A 23,724-nucleotide genomic window follows, 5' to 3' on the forward strand; every position below is an offset into this window, starting at 1 on the left:
CAATTATAGGGGCCTGGGAGCATTGTGAATACAAAGATCATGGAGCATTGAGATGACAGGTGTCATGGATCATTGTGATGACAAGGGTCCTGGAACCTTGTGATGACACGGTTCATGGAGCACTGTGATGACAAGGTTCTTCAAGCATTGTGATGACACGGGCATGGAGCATTATGATGACAAGAGTTCTGGAGCATTGTGATGACAAAGGTATGGAGCACTATGATTACAGGGGACCAGGCGCATTGTGATTACATGGGCAGTGAATATTGTGATGAGAGGGGTCATGGAGCACTGTGATGACTAGTGTCATGGAACATTGTGATGACAGGAATCATGGAGCATTGTGATGAGAGGGGCCTTAGAGCATTATGATGATAGGCGTCATGGGGCATTGTGATGACAGCGGTCTTGGAGCATTGTGATGAAAGGGATCATGGAGCAATGTGCTTACAGGAGCCATGGAGCATTGTGAATGCATAGGCCATGGAGCAGTGTGATGACAGGGGTCAAGGAGCATTGTGATGTAAGTTGTCATGGAGCATTGTGATGACAAGTGTCCATGAACATTGTAATGACATGGTTCATGGAGCATTGTGATGACAAGTGCCTTGGCGAATTGTGATGACAGGTGTCATGGGGCATTGTGATGACAGTGGTCATGTAGAATTGTAATGAAAGGTATCATGGAGGACTCTGACGACAGGGGCCGTGGAGCACTGTGATGACAGTGGTCATCTAGAATTGTGATGAAATATACCAGGGAGCATTGTGATGACAGGGGTCATGGATCACCGCAATTATAGGGGCCATGGAGCATTGTGAATACAAAGATCATGGAGCATTGAGATGACAGGGGTCATGGATCATTGTGATGACAAGGGTCCTGGAACCTTGTGATGACACGGTTCATGGAGCATTGTGATGACAAGGTTCTTCAAGCATTGTGATGACACGGGCATGGAGCATTATGATGACAAGAGTTCTGGAGCATTGTGATGAAAAGGGTATGGAGCACTGTGATTACAGGGGACCAGGAGCATTGTGATTACATGGGCAGTGAATATTGTGATGACAGGGGTTCATGGAGCACTGTGATGACAAGTGTCATGGAACATTGTGATGACAGGGTTCATGGAGCATTGTGATGAGACGGGCCTTGGAGCATTATGATGATAGGCGTCATGGGGTATTGTGATGAGAGTGGTCATAGAACATTGTGATGAAAGGGATCATGGAGCAATGTGATTACAAGGGCCATGGAGCATTTTGAATGCATAGGCCATGGAGCAGTGTGATGACAGGGGTCATGGAGCATTGTGATGAATGTGGTCATAGTTCATTGTGATGATAAGTGTCCAGGAACATTGTGATGACATGGATCATGGAGCATTGTGATGACAAGGGCCATGGCAAATTGTGATGACAGGTGTCATGGGGCATTGTGATGACAGTGGTCATCTAGAATTGTGATGAAAGGTAACATGGAGCACTGTGATAACAAGGGCCATGGAGCATTGTGATGACAAAGGCCATGGAGCATTTTGATGACAAGTGTCATGGAGCATTGTGATGAGACGGACATGGAGCATTATGATGCCAAGAGTTCTGGAGCATTGTGGTGACAAGGGCATGGAGCATTGTGATGACAAGGGCCATGGCCAATTCTGATGACAGGTGTCATCGGGCATTGTGATGACAGAGGTTATCTAGCATTGTGATGAAAGGTACAATGGATCAATGTGATAACAGGGGCCATGGAGCATTGTGATGATAAAGACCATGGAGCATTTTAATGAAAAGTGTCATGGAGAATTGTGATGAGACGGGCATGGAGAATTATGATGACAAGAGTTCTGGAGCATTGCGTTGACAAGGGAATGGAGCATTGTGATTACAGGGACCATGGAGGATAGTGATGACATCTGTCATGGAATATTGGGCTGACAGGGGCCATGGAGCATTGTGATGACAGATATAATGTGGCATTGTAATGACAGTGGTCATAGAGCATTGTGATGAAATGGATCATGGAGCAATGTGATTACAGGGACCATGTAGCATTGCGAATGCATAGGCTATGGAGCATTGTGATGACAGGAGTCAAGGAGCATTGTGATGTAAGTGGTCATGGATCATTGTGATGACAAGTGTCCTGGACCATTGTGATGACACGGGTCATGGAGCATTGTGATGGCAAGGGCCATGGCGAATTGTGATGACATGTGTCTTGGGGCATTGTGATGACAGTGGTCATCTAGAATTGTGATAAAAGGTATCATGGAGCACGGTGATGACAGGGGCCATGGAGTATTGTAATGACAAGGCCATGGAACATTGTGATGACAAGTATCATGGAGCTTTGTGATGACACGAGCATTCATCATTATGATGACAAGAGTTCTGGAGCACTGTGATGACAAGGGCATGGAGCATTGTGATTACAGGGTCATGGAGCATTGTGATGACAACTGTCATGGAACATTGGGATGACAGGGTTCATGGAGCATTGTGATTAAAGGGGCCATGGAGCATTTTGATGACAAGGGCAGGCGAACATTTTGATTACATTGGTAATGGAGCATTGTGATGACATGGGCAGGGAACATTGTGAAGACAGGTGTAATGGAACATTGTGATTACAGGGGACATGGAGCATTTTGATGACATGGGCAGGCAACATTGTGATGACAGGTGTCATGGAGCATTGTGATGACAATTGTCATGGAACGTTGTGCTGACAGGGATCATGGAGCATTGTGATGAGACAGTCATTGGAGCATTGTGATGACAGGCGTACTGGAGCCTTCTGAGGAAAGGTGTCATGGGTCATTGTGATTACAGCGATCATGGAACATTGTGATGACAGTGGTCATGGAGCATTGTAATGACAGGGGCCATGGAGCATTGTGATGACAGGGGTCATGGGGCATTGTGATGACAGTGGTCATGGAGCATTGTGATGAAAGGGGTCATGGAGCACTGTGATCACAGGGGCCATGTATAATTGTGATGACAAAGGCCATGGAGCATTGTGATGACAGTTGTCATGGAGCATTGTGTTGAAAGGGGCATGGAGCATTGTGACGACAATGGTCATGGAGCATTGTGATGACTGGTATCATGAAGCGTTGTTCTGAAAAAGGTCATGGGGCAGTGTAATGACAAGTATCATGGAGGATGTGATGAAAGGAGTCATGGAGCATTGTGATTAAATGGATCATGAGGCATTTTGATGACAAGAGTCATGGAACATTGTGATGACAGGGCTAATGGAGCATTGTGATGACAAGGGCTATGGAGCATTGTGATGACTGGGGTCATGGAGCATTGTGATGAAACGGGTCATGGATCACTACGATGACATGGGTAATGGAGCATTGTGATGATATGAGCATGGATCATTGTGATGACAGGGGCCAGGGAGCATTGAGAATGACAAGGGCAGGGAACATTGTGATGACAGCAGTCATGGATCATTGTTATGATACCTGTCATGGAACATTGTGTTGACAGGGGCTATAGAGCATTGTGATGACAGGTGTCATGTGGCATTGTGATGACAGTGGTCATAGATCATTGTGATGACAGGAGTCAAGGAGCATTGTGATGAAAGTGGTCATGGAGCACTGTGATGACACGGGAATGGAGCATTATGATGACAAGAGTTCTGGAGCATTGTGATGACAAGGGTATGGAGCATTGTGATTACAGGGGACCAGGAACATTGTGATTACATGGGCAGTGAATATTGTGATGACAGGGGTCATGGAGCACTGTGATGACTAGTGTCATGGAACATTGTGATGAAAGGGATCATGGAGCAATGTGATTACAGGAGCCATGGAGCATTGTGAATGCATAGGCCATGGAGCAATGGAATGACAGGGGTCAAGGAGCATTGTGATGTAAGTTGTCATGGAGCATTGTGATGACTATTGTCCATGAACATTGTGATGACATGGTTCATGGAGCATTGTGATGACAGGTGTCATGTGGAATTGTGATGAGACCGGTCAAATAGAATTGTGATGAAAGGTATCAGGGAGGACTCTGACGACAGGGGCCGTGGAGCACTGTGATGACAGTGGTCATCTAGAATTGTGATGAAATATACCAGGGAGCATTGTGATGACAGGGGTCATGGATCACCGCAATTATAGAGGCCATGGAGCATTGTGAATACAAAGAACATGGAGCATTGAGATGACAGGTGTCACGGATCATTGTGATGACAAGGGTCCTGGAACCTTGTGATGACACGGTTCATGCAGCATTGTGATGACAAGGTTCTTCAAGCATTGTGATGACACGGGCATGGAGCATTATGATGACAAGAGTTCTGGAGCATTGTGATGAAAAGTGTATGGAGCACTGTGATTACAGGGGACCAGGAGCATTGTGATTACATGGGCAGTGAATATTGTGATGACAGGCGTTCATGGAGCACTGTGATGACAAGTGTCATTGAACATTGTGATGACAGGGTTCATGGAGCATTGTGATGAGAGGGCCCTTGGAGCATTATGATGATAGGCGTCATGGGATATTGTGATGAGAGTGGTCATAGAACATTGTGATGAAAGGGATCATGGAGCAATGTGCTTACAGGAGCCATGGAGCATTGTGAATGCATAGGCCATGGAGCAATGAAATGACAGGGGTCAAGGAGCATTGTGATGTAAGTTGTCATGGAGCATTGTGATGACAAGTGTCCATGAACATTGTGATGACATGGTTCATGGAGCATTGTGATGACAAGTGCCATGGCGAATTGTGATGACAGGTGTCATTGGGCATTGTGATGACAGTGGTCATGTAGAATTGTAATGAAAGGTATCATGGAGGACTCTGACGACAGGGGCCGTGAGGCACTGTGATGACAGTGGTCATCTAGAATTGTGATGAAATATACCAGGGAGCATTTTGATGACAGGGGTCATGGATCACCGCAATTATAGGGGCCATGGAGCATTGTGAATACAAAGATCATGGAGCATTGAGATGACAGGGGTCATGGATCATTGTGATGACAAGGGTCCTGGAACCTTGTGATGACACGGTTCATGGAGCATTGTGATGACAAGGTTCTTCAAGCATTGTGATGACACGGGCATGGAGCATTATGATGACAAGAGTTCTGGAGCATTGTGATGAAAAGGGTATGGAGCACTGTGATTACAGGGGACCAGGAGCATTGTGATTACATGGGCAGTGAATATTGTGATGACAGGGGTTCATGGAGCACTGTGATGACAAGTGTCATGGAACATTGTGATGACAGGGTTCATGGAGCATTGTGATGAGACGGGCCTTGGAGCATTATGATGATAGGCGTCATGGGGTATTGTGATGAGAGTGGTCATAGAACATTGTGATGAAAGGGATCATGGAGCAATGTGATTACAGGGGCCATGGAGCATTTTGAATGCATAGGCCATGGAGCAGTGTGATGACAGGGGTCATGGAGCATTGTGATGAATGTGGTCATAGTTCATTGTGATGATAAGTGTCCAGGAACATTGTGATGACATGGATCATGGAGCATTGTGATGACAAGGGCCATGGCGAATTGTGATGACAGGTGTCATGGGGCATTGTGATGACAGTGGTCATCTAGAATTGTGATGAAAGGTAACATGGAGCACTGTGATAACAAGGGCCATGGAGCATTGTGATGACAAAGGCCATGGAGCATTTTGATGACAAGTGTCATGGAGCATTGTGATGAGACGGACATGGAGCATTATGATGCCAAGAGTTCTGGAGCATTGTGGTGACAAGGGCATGGAGCATTGTGATGACAAGGGCCATGGCCAATTCTGATGACAGGTGTCATCGGGCATTGTGATGACAGAGGTTATCTAGCATTGTGATGAAAGGTACAATGGATCAATGTGATAACAGGGGCCATGGAGCATTGTGATGATAAAGACCATGGAGCATTTTAATGAAAAGTGTCATGGAGAATTGTGATGAGACGGGCATGGAGCATTATGATGACAAGAGTTCTGGAGCATTGCGTTGACAAGGGAATGGAGCATTGTGATTACAGGGACCATGGAGGATAGTGATGACATCTGTCATGGAATATTGGGCTGACAGGGGCCATGGAGCATTGTGATGACAGGTATAATGTGGCATTGTAATGACAGTGGTCATAGAGCATTGTGATGAAATGGATCATGGAGCAATGTGATTACAGGGACCATGTAGCATTGCGAATGCATAGGCTATGGAGCATTGTGATGACAGGAGTCAAGGAGCATTGTGATGTAAGTGGTCATGGATCATTGTGATGACAAGTGTCCTGGACCATTGTGATGACACGGGTCATGGAGCATTGTGATGGCAAGGGCCATGGCGAATTGTGATGACATGTGTCTTGGGGCATTGTGATGACAGTGGTCATCAAGAATTGTGATAAAAGGTATCATGGAGCACGGTGATGACAGGGGCCATGGAGTATTGTAATGACAAGGCCATGGAACATTGTGATGACAAGTATCATGGAGCTTTGTGATGACACGAGCATTCATCATTATGATGACAAGAGTTCTGGAGCATTGTGATGACAAGGGCATGGAGCATTGTGATTAAAGGGTCATGGAGCATTGTGATGACAACTGTCATGGAACATTGGGATGACAGGGTTCATGGAGCATTGTGATTAAAGGGGCCATGGAGCATTTTGATGACAAGGGCAGGCGAACATTTTGATTACATTGGTAATGGAGCATTGTGATGACATGGGCAGGGAACATTGTGAAGACAGGTGTAATGGAACATTGTGATTACAGGGGACATGGAGCATTTTGATGACATGGGCAGGCAACATTGTGATGACAGGTGTCATGGAGCATTGTGATGACAATTGTCATGGAACGTTGTGCTGACAGGGATCATGGAGCATTGTGATGAGACGGTCATTGGAGCATTGTGATGACAGGCGTACTGGAGCCTTCTGAGGAAAGGTGTCATGGGTCATTGTGATTACAGCGATCATGGAACATTGTGATGACAGTGGTCATGGAGCATTGTAATGACAGGGGCCATGGAGCATTGTGATGACAGGGGTCATGGGGCATTGTGATGACAGTGGTCATGGAGCATTGTGATGAAAGGGGTCATGGAGCACTGTGATCACAGGGGCCATGTATAATTGTGATGACAAAGGCCATGGAGCATTGAGATGACAGTTGTCATGGAGCATTGTGATGACAGGGGCCAGGGAGCATTGAGAATGACAAGGGCAGGGAACATTGTGATGACAGCAGTCATGGATCATTGTGATGATACCTGTCATGGAACATTGTGCTGACAGGGGCTATAGAGCATTGTGATGACAGGTGTCATGTGGCATTGTGATGACAGTGGTCATAGAGCATTGTGATGACAGGGGTCAAGGAGCATTGTGATGAAAGTGGTCATGGAGCACTGTGATGACACGGGCATGGAGAATTATGATGACAAGAGTTCTGGAGCATTGTGATGACAAGGGTATGGAGCATTGTGATTACAGGGGACCAGGAGCATTGTGATTACATGGGCAGTGAATATTGTGATGACAGGGGTTCATGGAGCACTGTGATGACAAGTGTCATGGAACATTGTGATGACAGGGTTCATGGAGCATAGTGATGAGAGGGGCCTTGGAGCATTATGATGATAGGCGTCATGGGGCATTGTGATGACAGCAGTCTTGGAGCATTGTGATGAAAGGGATCATGGAGCAATGTGATTAAAGGAGCCATGGAGCATTGTGATTGCATAGGCCATGGAGCAATGAAATGACAGGGATCAAGGAGCATTGTGATGTAAGTTGTCATGGAGCATTGTGATGACAAGTGTCCATGAACATTGTGATGACATGGTTCATGGAGCATTGTGATGACAAGTGCCATGGCGAATTGTGATGACAGGTGTCATGGGGCATTGTGATGACAGTGGTCATGTAGAATTGTAATGAAAGGTATCATGGAGGATTCTGACGACAGGGGCCGTGGAGCACTGTGATGACAGTGGTCATCTAGAATTGTGATGAAATATACCAGGGAGCATTGTGATGACACGGGTCATGGATCACCGCATTTATAGGGGCCATGGAGCATTGTGAATACAAAGATCATGGAGCATTGAGATGACAGGGGTCATGGATCATTGTGATGACAAGAGTCCTGGAACCTTGTGATGACACGGTTCATGGAGCATTGTGATGACAAGGTTCTTCAAGCATTGTGATGACATGGGCATGGAGCATTATGATGACAAGAGTTCTGGAGCATTGTGATGAAAATGGTATGGAGCACTGTGATTACAGGGGACCAGGAGCATTGTGATTACATGGGCAGTGAATATTGTGATGACAGGGGTTCATGGAGCACTGTGATGACAAGTGTCATGGAACATTGTGATGACAGGGTTCATGGAGCATTGTGATGAGAGGGGCCTTGGAGCATTATGATGATAGGCGTCATGGGGTATTGTGATGAGAGTGGTCATAGAACATTGTGATGAAAGGGATCATGGAGCAATGTGATTACAGGGGCCATGGAGCATTTTGAAAGCATAGACCATGGAGCAGTGTGATGACAGGCGTCATGGAGCATTGTGATGAATGTGGTCATAGTTCATTGTGATGATAAGTGTCTAGGAACATTGTGATGACATGGATCATGGAGCATTGTGATGACAAGGGCCATGGCGAATTGTGATGACAGGTGTCATGGGGCATTGTGATGACAGTGGTCATCTAGAATTGAGATGAAAGGTAACATGGAGCACTGTGATAACAGGTGCCATGGAGCATTGTGATGACAAAGGCCATGGAGCATTTTGATGACAAGTGTCATGGAGCATTGTGATGAGACGGGCATGGAGCATTATGATGCCAAGAGTTCTGGAGCATTGTGATGACAAGGGCCATGGCCAATTCTGATGACAGGTGTCCTCGGGCATTGTGATGACAGAGGTTATCTAGCATTGTGATGAAAGGTACCATGGATCACTGTGATAACAGGGGCCATGGAGCATTGTGATGATAAAGGCCATGGAGCATTTTAATGAAAAGTGTCATGGAGAATTGTGATGAGACGGGCATGGAGCATTATGATGACAAGAGTTCTGGAGCATTGCGTTGACAAGGGAATGGAGCATTGTGATTACAGGGACCATGGAGGAGAGTGATGACATCTGTCATGGAACATTGTGCTGACAGGGGCCATGGAGCATTGTGATGACAGGTATAATGTGGCATTGTAATGACAGGGGTCATAGAGCATTGTGATGAAATGGATCATGGAGCAATGTGATTACAGGGACCATGTAGCATTGCGAATGCATAGGCTATGGAGCATTGTGATGACAGGAGTCAAGGAGCATTGTGATGTAAGTGGTCATGGATCATTGTGATGACAAGTGTCCTGGACCATTGTGATGACACGGGTCATGGAGCATTGTGATGGCAAGGGCCATGGCGAATTGTGATGACATGTGTCTTGGGGCATTGTGATGACAGTGGTCATCTAGAATTGTGATAAAAGGTATCATGGAGCACGGTGATGACAGGGGCCATGGAGTATTGTAATGACAAGGCCATGGAACATTGTGATGACAAGTATCATGGAGCTTTGTGATGACACGAGCATTCATCATTATGATGACAAGAGTTCTGGAGCATTGTGATGACAAGGGCATGGAGCATTGTGATTACAGGGTCATGGAGCATTGTGATGACAACTGTCATGGAACATTGTGATGACAGGGTTCATGGAGCATTGTGATTAAAGGGGCCATGGAGCATTTTGATGACAAGGGCAGGCGAACATTTTGATTACATTGGTAATGGAGCATTGTGATGACATGGGCAGGGAACATTGTGAAGACAGGTGTAATGGAACATTGTGATTACAGGGGACATGGAGCATTTTGATGACATGGGCAGGCAACATTGTGATGACAGGTGTCATGGAGCATTGTGATGACAATTGTCATGGAACGTTGTGCTGACAGGGATCATGGAGCATTGTGATGAGACGGTCATTGGAGCATTGTGATGACAGGCGTACTGGAGCCTTCTGAGGAAAGGTGTCATGGGTCATTGTGATTACAGCGATCATGGAACATTGTGATGACAGTGGTCATGGAGCATTGTAATGACAGGGGCCATGGAGCATTGTGATGACAGGGGTCATGGGGCATTGTGATGACAGTGGTCATGGAGCATTGTGATGAAAGGGGTCATGGAGCACTGTGATCACAGGGGCCATGTATAATTGTGATGACAAAGGCCATGGAGCATTGTGATGACAGTTGTCATGGAGCATTGTGTTGAAAGGGGCATGGAGCATTGTGACGACAATGGTCATGGAGCATTGTGATGACTGGTATCATGGAGCATTGTTCTGAAAAAGGTCATGGGGAGTGTAATGACAAGTATCATGGAGGATGTGATGAAAGGAGTCATGGAGCATTGTGATTAAATGGATCATGAGGCATTTTGATGACAAGAGTCATGGAACATTGTGATGACAGGGCTAATGGAGCGTTGTGATGACAAGGGCTATGGAGCATTGTGATGACTGGGGTCATGGAGCATTGTGATGAAAGGGGTCATGGATCACTACGATGACATGGGTAAAGGAGCATTGTGATGATATGAGCATGGAGCATTGTGATGACAGGGGCCAGGGAGCATTGAGATGACAAGGGCAGGGAATATTGTGATGACAGCAGTCATGGATCATTGTGATGATACCTGTCATGGAACATTGTGCTGACAGGGGCTATAGAGCATTGTGATGACAGGTGTCATGTGGCATTGTGATGACAGTGGTCATAGAGCATTGTGAAGACAGGGGTCAAGGAGCATTGTGATGAAAGTGGTCATGGAGCACTGTGATGACACAGGCATGGAGAATTATGATGACAAGAGTTCTGGAGCATTGTGATGACAAGGGTATGGAGCATTGTGATTACAGGGGACCAGGAGCATTGTGATTACATGGGCAGTGAATATTGTGATGACAGGGGTCATGGAGCACTGTGATGACTAGTGTCATGGAACATTGTGATGACAGGGATCATGGAGCATTGTGATGAGAGGGGCCTTGGAGCATTATGATGATAGGCATCATGGGGCATTGTGATGACAGCAGTCTTGGAGCATTGTGATGAAAGGGATGATGGAGCAATGTGATTAAAGGAGCCATGGAGCATTGTGAATGCATAGGCCATGGAGCAATGAAATGACAGGGGTCAAGGAGCATTGTGATGTAAGTTGTCATGGAGCATTGTGATCACAAGTGTCCATGAATATTGTGATGACATCGTTCATGGAGCATTGTGATGACAGGTGTCATGGGGAATTGTGATGACAGTGGTCATGTAGAATTGTAATGAAAAGTATCATGGAGGACTCTGATGACAGGGGCCGTGGAGCACTGTGATGACAGTGGTCATCTAGAATTGTGATGAAATATACCAGGGAGCATTGTGATGACAGGGGTCATGGATCACCGCAATTATAGAGGCCATGGAGCATTGTGAATACAAAGATCATGGAGCATTGAGATGACAGGGGTCATGGATCATTGTGATGACAAGGGTCCTGGAACCTTGTGATGACACGGTTCATGGAGCATAGTGATGACAAGGTTCTTCAAGCATTGTGATGACACGGGCATGGAGCATTATGATGACAAGAGTTCTGGAGCATTGTGATGAAAAGGGTATGGAGCACTGTGATTACAGGGGACCAGGAGCATTGTGATTACATGGGCAGTGAATATTGTGATGACAGGGGTCATGGAGCACTGTGATGACTAGTGTCATGGAACATTGTGATGACAGGGATCATGGAGCATTGTGATGAGAGGGGCCTTAGAGCATTATGATGATAGTCGTCATGGGGCATTGTGATGACAGCGGTCTTGGAGCATTGTGATGAAAGGGATCATGGAGCATTGTGATGAGAGGGGCCTTGGAGCATTATGATGATACGCGTCATGCGGCCTTGTGATGACAGCGGTCTTGGAGCATTGTGATGAAAGGGATCATGGAGCAATGTGATTACAGGGGCCATGGAGCATTTTGAATGCATAGGCCATGGAGCATTGTGATGACAGGGGTCATGGAGCATTGTGATGAATGTGGTCATAGTTCATTGTGATGATAAGTGTCCAGGAACATTGTGATGACATGGATCATGGAGCATTGTGATGACAAGGGCCATGGCGAATTGTGATGACAGGTGTCATGGGGCCTTGTGATGACAGTGGTCATCTAGAATTGTGATGAAAGGTAACATGGAGCACTATGATAACAGGGGCCATGGAGCATTGTGATGAGAAAGGCCATGGAGCATTTTGATGACAAGTGTCATGGAGCATTGTGATGAGACGGGCATGGAGCATTATGATGCCCAGAGTTCTGGAGCATTGTGGTGACAAGGGCATGGAGCATTGTGATGACAAGGGCCATGGCCAATTCTGATGACAGGTGTCATCGGGCATTGTGATGACAGAGGTTATCTAGCATTGTGATGAAAGGTACCATGGATCACTGTGATAACAGGGGCCATGGAGCATTGTGATGATAAAGGCCATGGAGCATTTTAATGAAAAGTGTCATGGAGAATTGTGATGAGACGGGCATGGAGCATTATGATGACAAGAGTTCTGGAGCATTGCGTTGACAAGGGAATGGAGCATTGTGATTACAGGGACCATGGAGGAGAGTGATGACATCTGTCATGGAACATTGTGCTGACAGGGGCCATGGAGCATTGTGATGACAGGTATAATGTGGCATTGTAATGACAGTGGTCATAGAGCATTGTGATGAAATGGATCATGGAGCAATGTGATTACAGGGACCATGTAGCATTGCGAATGCATAGGCTATGGAGCATTGTGATGACAGGAGTCAAGGAGCATTGTGATGTAAGTGGTCATGGATCATTGTGATGACAAGTGTCCTGGACCATTGTGATGACACGGGTCATGGAGCATTGTGATGGCAAGGGCCATGGCGAATTGTGATGACATGTGTCTTGGGGCATTGTGATGACAGTGGTCATCTAGAATTGTGATAAAATGTATCATGGAGCACTGTGATGACAGGGGCCATGGAGTATTGTAATGACAAGGCCAGGGAACATTGTGATGACAAGTATCATGGAGCTTTGTGATGACACGAGCATTCATCATTATGATGACAAGAGTTCTGGAGCATTGTGATGACAAGGGCATGGAGCATTGTGATTACAGGGTCATGGAGCATTGTGATGACAACTGTCATGGAACATTGTGATGACAGGGTTCATGGAGCATTGTGATTAAAGGGGCCATGGAGCATTTTGATGACAAGGGCAGGCGAACATTTTGATTACATTGGTAATGGAGCATTGTGTTGACATGGGCAGGGAACATTGTGAAGACAGGTGTAATGGAACATTGTGATTACAGGGGACATGGAGCATTTTGATGACATGGGCAGGCAACATTGTGATGACAGGTGTCATGGAGCATTGTGATGACAATTGTCATGGAACGTTGTGCTGACAGGGATCATGGAGCATTGTGATGAGACGGTCATTGGAGCATTGTGATGACAGGCGTACTGGAGCCTTCTGAGGAAAGGTGTCATGGGTCATTGTGATTACAGCGATCATGGAACATTGTGATGACAGTGGTCATGGAGCATTGTAATGACAGGGGCCATGGAGCATTGTGATGACAGGGGTCATGGGGCATTGTGATGACAGTGGTCATGGAGCATTGTGATGACTGGTATCATGGAGCATTGTTCTGAAAAAGGTCATGGGGCAGTGTAATGACAAGTATCATGGAGGATGTGATGAAAGGAGTCATGGAGCATTGTGATTAAATGGATCATGAGGCATTTTGATGACAAGAGTCATGGAACATTGTGATGACAGGGCTAATGGAGCATTGTGATGACAAGAGCTATGGAGCATTGTGATGACTGGGGTCATGGAGCATTGTGATGAAAGGGGTCATGGATCACTACGATGACATGGGTAATGGAGCATTGTGATGATATGAGCATGGAGCATTGTGATGACAGGGGCCAGGGAGCATTGAGAATGACAAGGGCAGGGAACATTGTGATGACAGCAGTCATGGATCATTGTGATGATACCTGTCATGGAACATTGTGCTGACAGGGGCTATAGAGCATTGTGATGACAGGTGTCATGTGGCATTGTGATGACAGTGGTCATAGAGCATTGTGATGACAGGGGTCAAGGAGCATTGTGATGAAAGTGGTCATGGAGCACTGTGATGACACGGGGATGGAGCATTATGATGACAAGAGTTCTGGAGCATTGTGATGACAAGGGTATGGAGCATTGAGATTACAGGGGACCAGGAGCATTGTGATTACATGGGCAGTGAATATTGTGATGACAGGGGTCATGGAGCACTGTGATGACTAGTGTCATGGAACATTGTGATGACAGGGATCATGGAGCCTTGTGATGAGAGGGGCCTTGGAGCATTATGATGATAGGCGTCATGGGGCATTGTGATGATAGCGGTCTTGGAGCATTGTGATGAAAGGGATCATGGAGCAATGTGATTACAGGAGCCATGGAGCATTGTGAATGCATAGGCCATGGAGCACTGGAATGACAGGGGTCAAGGAGCATTGTGATGTAAGTTGTCATGGAGCATTGTGATGACTATTGTCCATGAACATTGTGATGACATGGTTCATGGAGCATTGTGATGACAGGTGTCATGTGGAATTGTGATGAGAGCGGTCATATAGAATTGTGATGAAAGGTATCAGGGAGGACTCTGATGACAGGGGCCGTGGAGCACTGTGATGACAGTGGTCATCTAGAATTGTGATGAAATATACCAGGGAGCATTGTGATGACAGGGGTCATGGATCACCGCAATTATAGAGGCCATGGAGCATTGTGAATACAAAGATCATGGAGCATTGAGATGACAGGGGTCATGGATCATTGTGATGACAAGGGTCCTGGAAACTTGTGATGACACGGTTCATGGAGCATTGTGATGACAAGGTTCTTCAAGCATTGTGATGACACGGGCATGGAGCATTATGATGACAAGAGTTCTGGAGCATTGTGATGACAAGGGTATGGAGCACTATGATTACAGGGGACCAGGAGCATTGTGATTACATGGGCAGTGAATATTGTGATGACAGTGGTCATGGAGCACTGTGATGACTAGAGTCCTAGAATATTGTGATGAAAGGGATCATGGAGCATTGTGATGAGAGGGGCCTTGGAGCATTATGATGATAGGCGTCATGGGGCATTGTGATGACAGCGGTCTTGGAGCATTGTGATGAAAGGGATCATGGAGCAATGTGCTTACAGGAGCCATGGAGCATTGTGAATGCATAGGCCATGGAGCAATGAAATGACAGGGGTCAAGGAGCATTGTGATGTAAGTTGTCATGGAGCATTGTGATGACAAGTGTCCATGAACATTGTGATGACATGGTTCATGGAGCATTGTGATGACAAGTGCCATGGCGAATTGTGATGACAGGTGTCATGGGGCATTGTGATGACAGTGGTCATGTAGAATTGTAATGAAAGGTATCATGGAGGACTCTGACGACAGGGGCCGTGGAGCACTGTGATGACAGTGGTCATCTAGAATTGTGATGAAATATACCAGGGAGCATTGTGATGACAGGGGTCATTTATCACCGCAATTATAGGGGCCAGGGAGCATTGTGAATACAAAGATCATGGAGCATTGAGATGACAGGTGTCATGGATCATTGTGATGACAAGGGTCCTGGAACCTTGTGATGACACGGTTCATGGAGCATTGTGATGACAAGGTTCTTCAAGCATTGTGATGACACGGGCATGGAGCATTATGATGACAAGAGTTCTGGAGCATTGTGATGAAAAGGGTATGGAGCACTGTGATTACAGGAGAACAGGAGCATTGTGATTACATGGGCAGTGAATATTGTGATGACAGGGGTTCATGGAGCACTGTGATGACAAGTGTCATGGAACATTGTGATGACAGGGTTCATGGAGCATTGTGATGAGAGGGGCCTTGGAGCATTATGATGATACGCTTCATGCGGCCTTGTGATGACAGCGGTCTTGGAGCATTGTGATGAAAGGGATCATGGAGCAATGTGATTACAGGGCCCATGGTGCATTTTGAATGCATAGGCCATGGAGCAGTGTGATGACAGGGGTCATGGAGCATTGTGATGAATGTGGTCATAGTTCATTGTGATGATAAGTGTCCAGGAACATTGTGATGACATGGATCATGGAGCATTGTGATGACAAGGGCCATGGCGAATTGTGATGACAGGTGTCATGGGGCCTTGTGATGACAGTGGTCATCTAGAATTGTGATGAAAGGTAACATGGAGCACTATGATAACAGGGGCCATGGAGCATTGTGATGACAAAGGCCATGGAGCATTTTGATGACAAGTGTCATGGAGCATTGTGATGAGACGGGCATGGAGCATTATGATGCCCAGAGTTCTGGAGCATTGTGGTGACAAGGGCATGGAGCATTGTGATGACAAGGGCCATGGCCAATTCTGATGACAGGTGTCCTCGGGCATTGTGATGACAGAGGTTATCTAGCATTGTGATGAAAGGTACCATGGATCACTGTGATAATAGGGGCCATGGAGCATTGTGATGATAAAGGCCATGGAGCATTTTAATGAAAAGTGTCATGGAGAATTGTGATGAGACGGGCATGGAGCATTATGATGACAAGAGTTCTGGAGCATTGCGTTGACAAGGGAATGGAGCATTGTGATTACAGGGACCATGGAGGAGAGTGATGCCATCTGTCATGGAACATTGTGCTGACAGGGGCCATGGAGCATTGTGATGACAGGTATAATGTGGCATTGTAATGACAGGGGTCATAGAGCATTGTGATGAAATGGATCATGGAGCAATGTGATTACAGGGACCATGTAGCATTGCGAATGCATAGGCTATGGAGCATTGTGATGACAGGAGTCAAGGAGCATTGTGATGTAAGTGGTCATGGATCATTGTGATGACAAGTGTCCTGGACCATTGTGATGACACGGGTCATGGAGCATTGTGATGGCAAGGGCCATGGCGAATTGTGATGACCTGTGTCTTGGGGCATTGTGATGACAGTGGTCATCTAGAATTGTGATAAAAGGTATCATGGAGCACTGTGATGACAGGGGCCATGGAGTATTGTAATGACAAGGCCATGGAACATTGTGATGACAAGTATCATGGAGCTTTGCGATGACACGAGCATTCATCATTATGATGACAAGAGTTCTGGAGCATTGTGATGACAAGGGCATGGAGCATTGTGATTACAGGGTCATGGAGCATTGTGATGACAACTGTCATGGAACATTGTGATGACAGGGTTCATGGAGCATTGTGATTAAAGGGGCCATGGAGCATTTTGATGACAAGGGCAGGCGAACATTTTGATTACATTGGTAATGGAGCATTGTGATGACATGGGCAGGGAACATTGTGAAGACAGGTGTAATGGAACATTGTGATTACAGGGGACATGGAGCATTTTGATGACATGGGCAGGCAACATTGTGATGACAGGTGTCATGGAGCATTGTGATGACAATTGTCATGGAACGTTGTGCTGACAGGGATCATGGAGCATTGTGATGAGACGGTCATTGGAGCATTGTGATGACAGGCGTACTGGAGCCTTCTGAGGAAAGGTGTCATGAGTCATTGTGATTACAGCGATCATGAACATTGTGATGACATTGGTCATGGAGCATTGTAATGACAGGGGCCATGGAGCATTGTGATGACAGTGGTCATGGAGCATTGTGATGAAAGGGGTCATGGAGCACTGTGATCACAGGGGCCATGTATAATTGTGATGACAAAGGCCATGGAGCATTGTGATGACAGTTGTCATGGAGCATTGTGTTGAAAGGGGCATGGAGCATTGTGACGACAATGGTCATGGAGCATTGTGATGACTGGTATCATGGAGCATTGTTCTGAAAAAGGTCATGGGGCAGTGTAATGACAAGTATCATGGAGGATGTGATGAAAGGAGTCATGGAGCATTGTGATTAAATGGATCATGAGGCATTTTGATGACAAGAGTCATGGAACATTGTGATGACAGGGCTAATGGAGCATTGTGATGACAAGGGCTATGGAGCATTGTGATGACTGGGGTCATGGAGCATTGTGATGAAAGGGGTCATGGATCACTACGATGACATGGGTAATGGAGCCTTGTGATGATATGAGCATGGAGCATTGTGATGACAGGGGCCAGGGAGCATTGAGATGATAAGGGCAGGGAACATTGTGATGACAGCAGTCATGGATCATTGTGATGATACCTGTCATGGAACATTGTGCTGACACGGGCTATAGAGCATTGTGATGACAGGTGTCATGTGGCATTGTGATGACAGTGGTCATAGAGCATTGTGATGACAGGGGTCAAGGAGCATTGTGATGAAAGTGGTCATGGAGCACTGTGATGACTCGGGCATGGAGAATTATGATGACAAGAGTTCTGGATCATTGTGATGACAAGGGTATGGAGCATTGTGATTACAGGGGACCAGGAGAATTGTGATTACATGGGCAGTGAATATTGTGATGACAGGGGTCATGGAGCACTGTGATGACTAGTGTCATGGAACATTGGGAGGACAGGGATCATGGAGCATTGTGATAAGAGTGGCCTTGGAGCATTATGATGATAGGCATCATGGGGCATTGTGATGACAGCGGTCTTGGAGCATTGTGATGAAAGGGATCATGGAGCAATGTGATTACAGGAGCCATGGAGCATTGTGAATTCATAGGCCATGGAGCAATGAAATGACAGGGTTCAAGGAGCATTGTGATGTAAGTTGTCATGGAGCATTGTGATGACAAGTGTCCATGAACATTGTGATGACATGGATCATGGATCATTGTGATGACAAGGGCCATGGCGAATTGTGATGACAGGTGTCATGGGGCATTGTGATGACAGTGGTCATCTAGAATTGTGAGGAAAGGTAACATGAAGCACTGTGATAACAGGGGCCATAGAGCATTGTGATGACAAAGGCCATGGAGCATTTTGGTGACAATTGTCATGGAGCATTGTGATGAGACGGGCATGGAGCATTATGATGCCAAGCGTTCTGGAGCATTGTGGTGACAAGGGCATGGAGCATAGTGATGACAAGAGTTCTGGAGCATTGTGATGAAAAGGGTATGGAGCACTGTGATTACAGGGGACCAGGAGCATTGTGATTACATGGGCAGTGAATATTGTGATGACAGGCGTTCATGGAGCACTGTGATGACAAGTGTCATTGAACATTGTGATGACAGGGTTCATGGAGCATTGTGATGAGAGGGCCCTTGGAGCATTATGATGATAGGCGTCATGGGATATTGTGATGAGAGTGGTCATAGAACATTGTGATGAAAGGGATCATGGAGCAATGTGCTTACAGGAGCCATGGAGCATTGTGAATGCATAGGCCATGGAGCAATGAAATGACAGGGGTCAAGGAGCATTGTGATGTAAGTTGTCATGGAGCATTGTGATGACAAGTGTCCATGAACATTGTGATGACATAGTTCATGGAGCATTGTGATGACAAGTGCCATGGCGAATTGTGATGACAGGTGTCATGGGGCATTGTGATGACAGAGGTCATGTAGAACTGTAATGAAAGGTATCATGGAGGACTCTGACGACAGGGGCCGTGGAGCACTGTGATGACAGTGGTCATTTAGAATTGTGACGAAATATACCAGGGAGCATTGCGATGACAGGGGTCATGGATCACCGCAATTATAGGGGCCAGGGAGCATTGTGAATACAAAGATCATGGAGCATTGAGATGACGGGGTCATGGATCATTGTGATGACAAGGGTCCTGGAACCTTGTGATGACACGGTTCATGGAGCATTGTGATGACAAGGTTCTTCAAGCATTGTGATGACACGGGCATGGAGCATTATGATGACAAGAGTCCTGGAGCATTGTGATGAAAAGGGTATGGAGCACTGTGATTACAGGAGACCAGGAGCATTGTGATTACATGGGCAGTGAATATTGTGATGACAGGGGTTCATGGAGCACTGTGATGACAAGTGTCATGGAACATTGTGATGACAGGGTTCATGGAGCATTGTGATGAGAGGGGCCTTGGAGCATTATGATGATACGCGTCATGCGGCCTTGTGATGACAGCGGTCTTGGAGCATTGTGATGAAAGGGATCATGGAGCAATGTGATTACAGGGCCCATGGAGCATTTTGAATGCTTAGGCCATGGAGCAGTGTGATGACAGGGGTCATGGAGCATTGTGATGAATGTGGTCATAGTTCATTGTGATGATAAGTGTCCAGGAACATTGTGATGACATGGATCATGGAGCATTGTGATGACAAGGGCCATGGCGAATTGTGATGACAGGTGTCATGGGGCCTTGTGATGACAGTGGTCATCTAGAATTGTGATGAAAGGTAACATGGAGCACTATGATAACAGGGGCCATGGAGCATTGTGATGACAAAGGCCATGGAGCATTTTGATGACAAGTGTCATGGAGCATTGTGATGAGACGGGCATGGAGCATTATGATGCCCAGAGTTCTGGAGCATTGTGGTGACAAGGGCATGGAGCATTGTGATGACAAGGGCCATGGCCAATTCTGATGACAGGTGTCCTCGGGCATTGTGATGACAGAGGTTATCTAGCATTGTGATGAAAGGTACCATGGATCACTGTGATAATAGGGGCCATGGAGCATTGTGATGATAAAGGCCATGGAGCATTTTAATGAAAAGTGTCATGGAGAATTGTGATGAGACGGGCATGGAGCATTATGATGACAAGAGTTCTGGAGCATTGCGTTGACAAGGGAATGGAGCATTGTGATTACAGGGACCATGGAGGAGAGTGATGACATCTGTCATGGAACATTGTGCTGACAGGGGCCATGGAGCATTGTGATGACAGGTATAATGTGGCATTGTAATGACAGTGGTCATAGAGCATTGTGATGAAATGGATCATGGAGCAATGTGATTACAGGGACCACGTAGCATTGCGAATGCATAGGCTATGGAGCATTGTGATGACAGGAGTCAAGGAGCATTGTGATGTAAGTGGTCATGGATCATTGTGATGACAAGTGTCCTGGACCATTGTGATGACACGGGTCATGGAGCATTGTGATGGCAAGGGCCATGGCGAATTGTGATGACATGTGTCTTGGGGCATTGTGATGACAGTGGTCATCTAGGATTGTGATAAAAGGTATCATGGAGCACTGTGATGACAGGGGCCATGGAGTATTGTAATGACAAGGCCATGGAACATTGTGATGACAAGTATCATGGAGCTTTGCGATGACACGAGCATTCATCATTATGATGACAAGAGTTCTGGAGCATTGTGATGACAAGGGCATGGAGCATTGTGATTACAGGGTCATGGAGCATTGTGATGACAACTGTCATGGAACATTGTGATGACAGGGTTCATGGAGCATTGTGATTAAAGGGGCCATGGAGCATTTTGATGACAAGGGCAGGCGAACATTTTGATTACATTGGTAATGGAGCATTGTGATGACATGGGCAGGGAACATTGTGAAGACAGGTGTAATGGAACATTGTGATTACAGGGGACATGGAGCATTTTGATGACATGGGCAGGCAACATTGTGATGACAGGTGTCATGGAGCATTGTGATGACAATTGTCATGGAACGTTGTGCTGACAGGGATCATGGAGCATTGTGATGAGACGGTCATTGGAGCATTGTGATGACAGGCGTACTGGAGCCTTCTGAGGAAAGGTGTCATGAGTCATTGTGATTACAGCGATCATGGAACATTGTGATGACAGTGGTCATGGAGCATTGTAATGACAGGGGCCATGGAGCATTGTGATGACAGGGGTCATGGGGCATTGTGATGACAGTGGTCATGGAGCATTGTGATGAAAGGGGTCATGGAGCACTCTGATCACAGGGGCCATGTATAATTGTGATGACAAAGACCATGGAGCATTGTGATGACAGTTGTCATGGAGCATTGTGTTGAAAGGGGCATGGAGCATTGTGACGACAATGGTCATGGAGCATTGTGATTACTGGTATCATGGAGCATTGTTCTGAAAAAGGTCATGGGGCAGTGTAATGACAAGTATCATGGAGGATGTGATGAAAGGAGTCATGGAGCATTGTGATTAAATGGATCATGAGGCATTTTGATGACAAGAGTCATGGAACATTGTGATGACAGGGCTAATGGAGCATTGTGATGACAAGAGCTATGGAGCATTGTGATGACTGGGGTCATGGAGCATTGTGATGAAAGGGGTCATGGATCACTACGATGACATGGGTAATGGAGCATTGTGATGATATGAGCATGGAGCATTGTGATGACAGGGGCCAGGGAGCATTGAGAATGACAAGGGCAGGGAACATTGTGATGACAGCAGTCATGGATCATTGTGATGATACCTGTCATGGAACATTGTGCTGACAGGGGCTATAGAGCATTGTGATGACAGGTGTCATGTGGCATTGTGATGACAGTGGTCATAGAGCATTGTGATGACAGGGGTCAAGGAGCATTGTGATGAAAGTGGTCATGGAGCACTGTGATGACACGGGGATGGAGCATTATGATGACAAGAGTTCTGGAGCATTGTGATGACAAGGGTATGGAGCATTGAGATTACAGGGGACCAGGAGCATTGTGATTACATGGGCAGTGAATATTGTGATGACAGGGGTCATGGAGCACTGTGATGACTAGTGTCATGGAACATTGTGATGACAGGGATCATGGAGCATTGTGATGAGAGGGGCCTTGGAGCATTATGATGATAGGCGTCATGGGGCATTGTGATGATAGCGGTCTTGGAGCATTGTGATGAAAGGGATCATGGAGCAATGTGATTACAGGAGCCATGGAGAATTGTGAATGCATAGGCCATGGAGCAATGGAATGACAGGGGTCAAGGAGCATTGTGATGAAAGTGGTCATGGAGCACTGTGATGACACGGGGATGGAGCATTATGATGACAAGAGTTCTGGAGCATTGTGATGACAAGGGTATGGAGCATTGAGATTACAGGGGACCAGGAGCATTGTGATTACATGGGCAGTGAATATTGTGATGACAGGGGTCATGGAGCACTGTGATGACTAGTGTCATGGAACATTGTGATGACAGGGATCATGGAGCATTGTGATGAGAGGGGCCTTGGAGCATTATGATGATAGGCTTCATGGGGCATTGTGATGATAGCGGTCTTGGAGCATTGTGATGAAAGGGATCATGGAGCAATGTGATTACAGGAGCCATGGAGCATTGTGAATGCATAGGCCATGGAGCAATGGAATGACAGGGGTCAAGGAGCATTGTGATGTAAGTTGTCATGGAGCATTGTGATGACTATTGTCCATGAACATTGTGATGACATGGTTCATGGAGCATTGTGATGACAGGTGTCATGTGGAATTGTGATGAGAGCGGTCATATAGAATTGTGATGAAAGGTATCAGGGAGGACTCTGATGACAGGGGCCGTGGAGCACTGTGATGACAGTGGTCATCTAGAATTGTGATGAAATATACCAGGGAGCATTGTGATGACAGGGGTCATGGATCACCGCAATTATAGAGGCCATGGAGC

Source organism: Balaenoptera borealis (genome assembly GCF_965194805.1).
Source record: "Balaenoptera borealis genome assembly, chromosome: 10".
NCBI lineage: Eukaryota > Metazoa > Chordata > Mammalia > Artiodactyla > Balaenopteridae > Balaenoptera > Balaenoptera borealis.